Source organism: Spodoptera frugiperda, chromosome 16 (genome assembly GCF_023101765.2).
Source record: "Spodoptera frugiperda isolate SF20-4 chromosome 16, AGI-APGP_CSIRO_Sfru_2.0, whole genome shotgun sequence".
NCBI classification, from domain to species: Eukaryota; Metazoa; Arthropoda; class Insecta; order Lepidoptera; family Noctuidae; genus Spodoptera; species Spodoptera frugiperda.
The window spans coordinates 3201794-3207793 of record NC_064227.1 but is presented as its reverse complement, the minus strand read 5'-3'; positions in this window follow the sequence as shown (position 1 = coordinate 3207793).

The following is a 6000-nucleotide window of genomic DNA, read 5'->3' as shown; positions in this document are numbered from 1 at the left end:
GCCGTTTTGAAACTTGCATAGATCTGCTACATGTGGATTATTCATATAAGAAGATAATTATGTAAAAAATAATATTCTTTCTAGTCATGTGTAACCTATCAGTTTCATTTTATTGCGTGAAATATTATAAAACAAGTATTAGGAAAACCTTGCTTAAATTTTCCTAATATAACTTTACTATAAAATACCGTAATTTTTAAGAAAACTACACTTTTAAGTGCATTCAAATCCCAATTCAGCCAGTATCTTATGTAGGTATAGTTGCAAATCAATCACTTATGGGGAAATAATTGCATTGGTATGGTTGTTTATTTATAATTATGTAGTCTGTACCTGATTGATGATGACGAACTGTATGTAAAATTTATTTTCTTAGTGTTGTTCTCAAGTAAGTGACATTGTACGTTTTTATTGAGAATAAAGTTTTTTTGTACCTAAACTAGCGACTAACCCCAGCTTCGCATGGGTGCAATGGTGATATTATTATGCATGTATTATACATATAAACATTCCTCTTGAATCACTCTATCTATTAAAAAAAGACTGCATCATAATCCGTTGCGTAGTTATAAAGATTTAAGCTTACAAAGGGACATAGGGACAGAGAAAGCGACTTTGTTTTATACTATGTAGTGTTAATGATAATATTAGGTACCTATGTAAAGGATTTGATGTTCCAGATTGAACAAAGTAGTTGAACTAAAACGAATCTGGTGCTAATGTCAAACGCAATAAGTCCCAGCCCAAACACGTAGGTGGGACAATGGATCCCTTTTAGGCTGGTCACACACTTGCAAACTAATGAGTTTGTTTATCAATTTATCGGACAGGGATGAGGAATAAATTTGTTTGATATTATATGTACTATTTTAAATATGTAGGTTTAAAAGTTTAAAACAAATGAAGGTAAGTATCACGAAGTTTGGAATAATGCCGGCAATGTACGACTATGTGCTTTCAGTTTTTTTTTACGGTATAAGCCGGTAAACGAGCAGACGGATCATCGGTTAGTAAGCAATCGCCGTCGCGCATGGACACCCGAAACACCATAGGAGTTACAAGTGCGTTGCCGGCCTTTTGGGGATTTAAGGGTTGTCACGGAATCAGAGATTAGGAAGGGGGATAATTGGGCGTCTGGTAACGCCACTTACACAACGCAAGCGTTGTTTCACGTCGGTTTTCTGTGAGGTCGTGGTATCACTCCGGTCGAGCCGGCTTATTTGTGCCGAAGCATGGCTATCCCACACTACATAACATACATAATATAGTTAACCAGTAAAAAGTGGAGTTTACAGTTTACACCTTTCATTTACCTCTATTCCGGCAGAGGAAGAGGAGGGGAGATTCTAAATAAGGTGTTATATTATTTTATTTATAACCAAATACATACGGACCCATTTCCACGCGACTCCAAATCTTGTCGGTTATTTTTTATACAGAAAGTGATACGTTAGTCGCTAATAGTTAGCAAATCAATAAATATTGGGTTACATAGAGATTGTGCTAGCTAAACTAGTTGACAGCTAGTTATTAAAATACAGATACTAATCAGTAGATTACATTAGTGATAATTAGGTAGATAATATTTTTATCTCCACACTTAAACAATAAATAATGAATATTTATTTATTTTGCTGTAGCTAGATGGCTAAAAATATTTTGAAGCGTGTCCGGAAAGTTGAGAGGTGAGTGTTGCCATCTAACGTGGTAATGTTGCCAGCCTTCTGGACATTTTACCCCGTTTGTCACACTAATATTATAAATGTGAAAGCTTGTTTGTTCGTGAATCACACTGAAACTACTGAATGGATTTTGATGAATGCTATACAGACAGGGTATGGGTTGACTTGGGTGCTAGGGCACTTTGGTGCGAGAGGGTGATTTTTAGGGTCCAGCTAGGTCATTTTTAGATCAACAAAACACACGGTCCTCCTAATAGTAAGTGGTTACCGTGGCCTATCAACTACAATCATTCCATACAAACAAATATACCTAAAATAATAAAAGCTTAAAACAGCAAAACTCCTACACAGCCCTGACTAAACAAAATACACCTTCAGCTCTATAAAGTCGTTACAATTAGTCGACAAGTCGCTTAGCGTGCAGGAAGCCTAAGGGAGCGAGTCGACAATGATTTCATTAGAACGTCGGCGGGTCACATTACCGACGATTATAATCTGTCGCAAGTCGCGCCGACTGGCCAATCACGTGACGCCTTGTTAGTATTAAATTTAAAGTCGCAACTACTGTTTGTTTAATCATTTGGTGTTAAAAGTAGGTAGGTATGTTGTGTTTATGATAAGTAAATATGTGGGTGAAGAAAATGCCTTGTTTTTTTTGCCAAATCATCCGCTGTCTTCTCCCGCCTTGGGCGACGTGTCAGACTCTTACTGACTAAAAACCACCCCGTTCCTACTCCTGCTTTTGGGAAACCCGGTAGGTAGTCTGCAGCTCCGGGTCAGGCGTCAGTCCTACTTGGGATGAATGCCGATGTTGCCATCTCCTCCGTCTATTGGTTGTTAGAGCCGTAGAGACATACGATGATTCCGATTTGATTTTTCGATCAGATAAAAGTGTCATTCGGATTTTTCATAAAACCTGGGCTTATAATTTCTAATTATAAGTTTAAAATCGCCAATCCGCATTGATCAAGTATGGCGATTAATGCCCAAACCTTCTACGTGTGAGAAGAGACCCTTGGTCAGCAATGGTCACCTTCGATATGATGTGTCTATGAAATTTTTCACTCACGCATCTTTTAGCAATTTTCAGCCACTGAGTATTCTTTGTATAATTTTTTTTGAGGCGAAAAGGAATGTCAGACTCTTACTGACTAAAAACCACCCCGTTAATACTTCTGCTTTTCGAGCCAGAGCCGCAGCAAACCCGGAAAAGAATAGACTATAGGTACGTGGAACTTTATATTCATTGTTGTTCAAGCAATGTAGCTAGGTTGGTGATGCTGTAAGTAGTCGAAGATAAGAGCTTGTATATCATAAATCACGAAAAACAATACAGTGAAACTTGGTTAAGTGGGTCCGGATACCGGATACATGAGAAACCTCCACAATGGAACTCATACTTAGGTCCCAACTCATTGGCACTGCATTACCTATACTAATGAGAAAAGTATTATTTAAGAATCGCACCTCTCAATCTGAAATAACCTGTATTCTCACATCGATTAATGGAACCTAAGTAAATGAAATAAATTATTTATTTATAGCTGGTTATCTGAGACACTGGGTTAGTGGAATACCTTTATAAGTGCTACCAATTTGTATTGTAGGTCCCTTTACTAGCTATCTCCCTCCTTTACTAGCTAGTATGTCTCACTTTACTAGGTTTCAGTTTATTGTACAAATATTATGATCATGAGTTCATCTTAAACAATCCTGAGGCTCAGTAATGTATGACCGATGTTTGGCAATAGGATGCCAGTGGCAGCCGTCAAGTCGAATCACCTGGCTCTTTTCTCATTCATTATCTTCATAACTTTCGTTAAAAATAAAAAAAAAAATACCTACTTAGGCTGAATGCATCAGCTGCCTTAAGCACACGGCCATAAAGTTGCCAAAGTGAAAATATGTTAAATAGCACGACAACTCAGCTTTATCAATACAATAATTAAACAAATGTACATCACAGGTGTTTGCTTAAAGCCTTTTGACAGCATCGCTAATTTATTACCTTTAATTCCCCAATCATTTAAATTAACCTATGGATAAGAAAGAAACTCTTGGTCAGGAAGAAGAAAAAAAAATGGCTGACCTGTCAATGTCAAATTGCAACGACAACCGGCTGATTGTACAACGCATTTAATTTAAAATAAACACGCAACTTTAATTAGTATTCTTTAAAAAATAACGCTTTATTTAACAGGGCCATAATTCTCGACGCATTCGATTCGCGCGAAATCGTCAGCGTCCATATTTATGGTACGATATTCTCGTGAGGCAACGACACGCGAGCATTCTGCCTCTACCAGCCACCGTCTCGATCAATGACTGAATTTTGACTAAATAATTGCTCGGAAACCAGTCTCGGTCCATCATTCGTTATTCAAAATGGGAATTATTCAATGCCGCGCGAATTTCTTCGTTTTATGTTATGTTATGGCCGCGGCCCCGTCCGTATCATTTTATTTATGTTTTTGATTAGTTTATTCGCGCGTGCTGTGTTAAATAAATGATTGTTGGTAATAAGAGTTTTATTTTTTGGTCTCATTTTTATAATAATCGGTCGTCATTTTTAAAACATGATTTGTTTCAATATTTATGTTATGTGACTGTTCTGGTTGAATGGTGGCAAGTGCGACTGCCTAAAGGGCCTCGGGTTTATTTTACGGGTAGGGCAAAGAATAATTTTGGATTATGAATAGGTCTCATTTAATAGACGGACTCATACTTTAAGTGATGAAAAGCGCGCGTTACCTCTGTTGGCTGATCTGGCTCGAAAAGCAGGAGTAGGAACGGGGTGGTGTTTAGTCAGTAAGAGTCTGACGCCCCTTGAAAAAACCTCTTTAGCCTCGCCCAAGGCGGGAGAAGTCATTGAATGATTTTACACAGAAAATAACTATCTAGCCTATGCCTACGTGCCTAAACGTAAAGCACTAGAAAATAAGTGGCCAAGTCAATTCAAGTTAGTTTATCTATGATTACAAACTAAGATTAGATTACCTAATTATAAAATAGGTAATCTAATCGCATACCTAAACAAATCTATAATATAAAAATAAGTCGGATTTTCCTTCCTGACGCTATAACTCCAGAACGTACGAACTGATTTCCATGGTTTTGGCTCATGGCTCCATGAGGTGTATAGCAAATAAAATTTAGGAAAAAATTCAAGGGAATAGCAGGAAAACAGGGTAAATAATTGGTGGCGAAACGGAGTTCGCCGGGTTTGCTAGTTTACTATAAATATTTTCAGTTAGTAAGTACATTGGTATTAATAAATAATGATTCACTGTCATCATCATTATCATCATCAGCCGAGAGACGTCCACCGTTAAACAAAGGCCTCCCCCTCAGTCCTCCACGTAGAACGACAAGCCGCCACCTATACCTATCACTATACTCGTTATATGTGACAATATTTTTTAATCACTATGTAGAAGTTATTTTGAGTATTTATTTGACAATTTTCTAGATTCTTAGGTATATTCTATTCTTATATATTCGGAACTCGGACACAAATATTTATTTAATCGCATGGCGACAAATAGACTGTTGAATGTTGTTAGCACAAACATATTTTTTTATGTCTGTGATTGTTTGTATCTACTATCTACCAAACCCGAGACCTCTAGCTCGGTAGTAGTGCTAACGACTACCCAACCAAACAGGCACGTCACAAATAGCTGGTTATGCCTAATGCTGTCTAAAAATACTTGGAACTTAATTCAAACAAAGTGACTGATATAAGATCTTAAAAGCAAAAAGCCATGACCGATCAGATTTCATGCCGAGAGGATTGACCAGACGTCACGCTTGTTTAATAAAAAGGAAGCACATTATTAAATATATTATAATCTTTATAACTTTACAAATCTCTTTTTGATAAAGCATTTACCGAATATAATTTATTAATTCACTACATAGTTACTGAGAAAAGCGATTTGTTGTATTTCATCTTAACCACATAAACTATGGACCGACAACGCCATCTGTTGACAATTTTATAAAATACTTTTTACCAAATACCATTAGCAACGCCATCTATCAACGTAAATTAGTAAACACTAATTATCCAGCAGCCGATGTACAGTGCCATCTAGTGAAATAATTTTAAAACTAATATCAACTAAAGTCTGTGCAACGCCATCTATGTATTTCTATTTGTACTACAACAACAGCGACATTCCTAAGCTTTATCAAGTATCGAACATAGATGTCGCTAGTAGTACAATTGCGATTATTAGGTTCATGAGATGCGTTTAAAGGTATGCTGTGCTCATTACATGTAGTTCAAAGCTGTTCGTGGTTATAGCGATGAGAT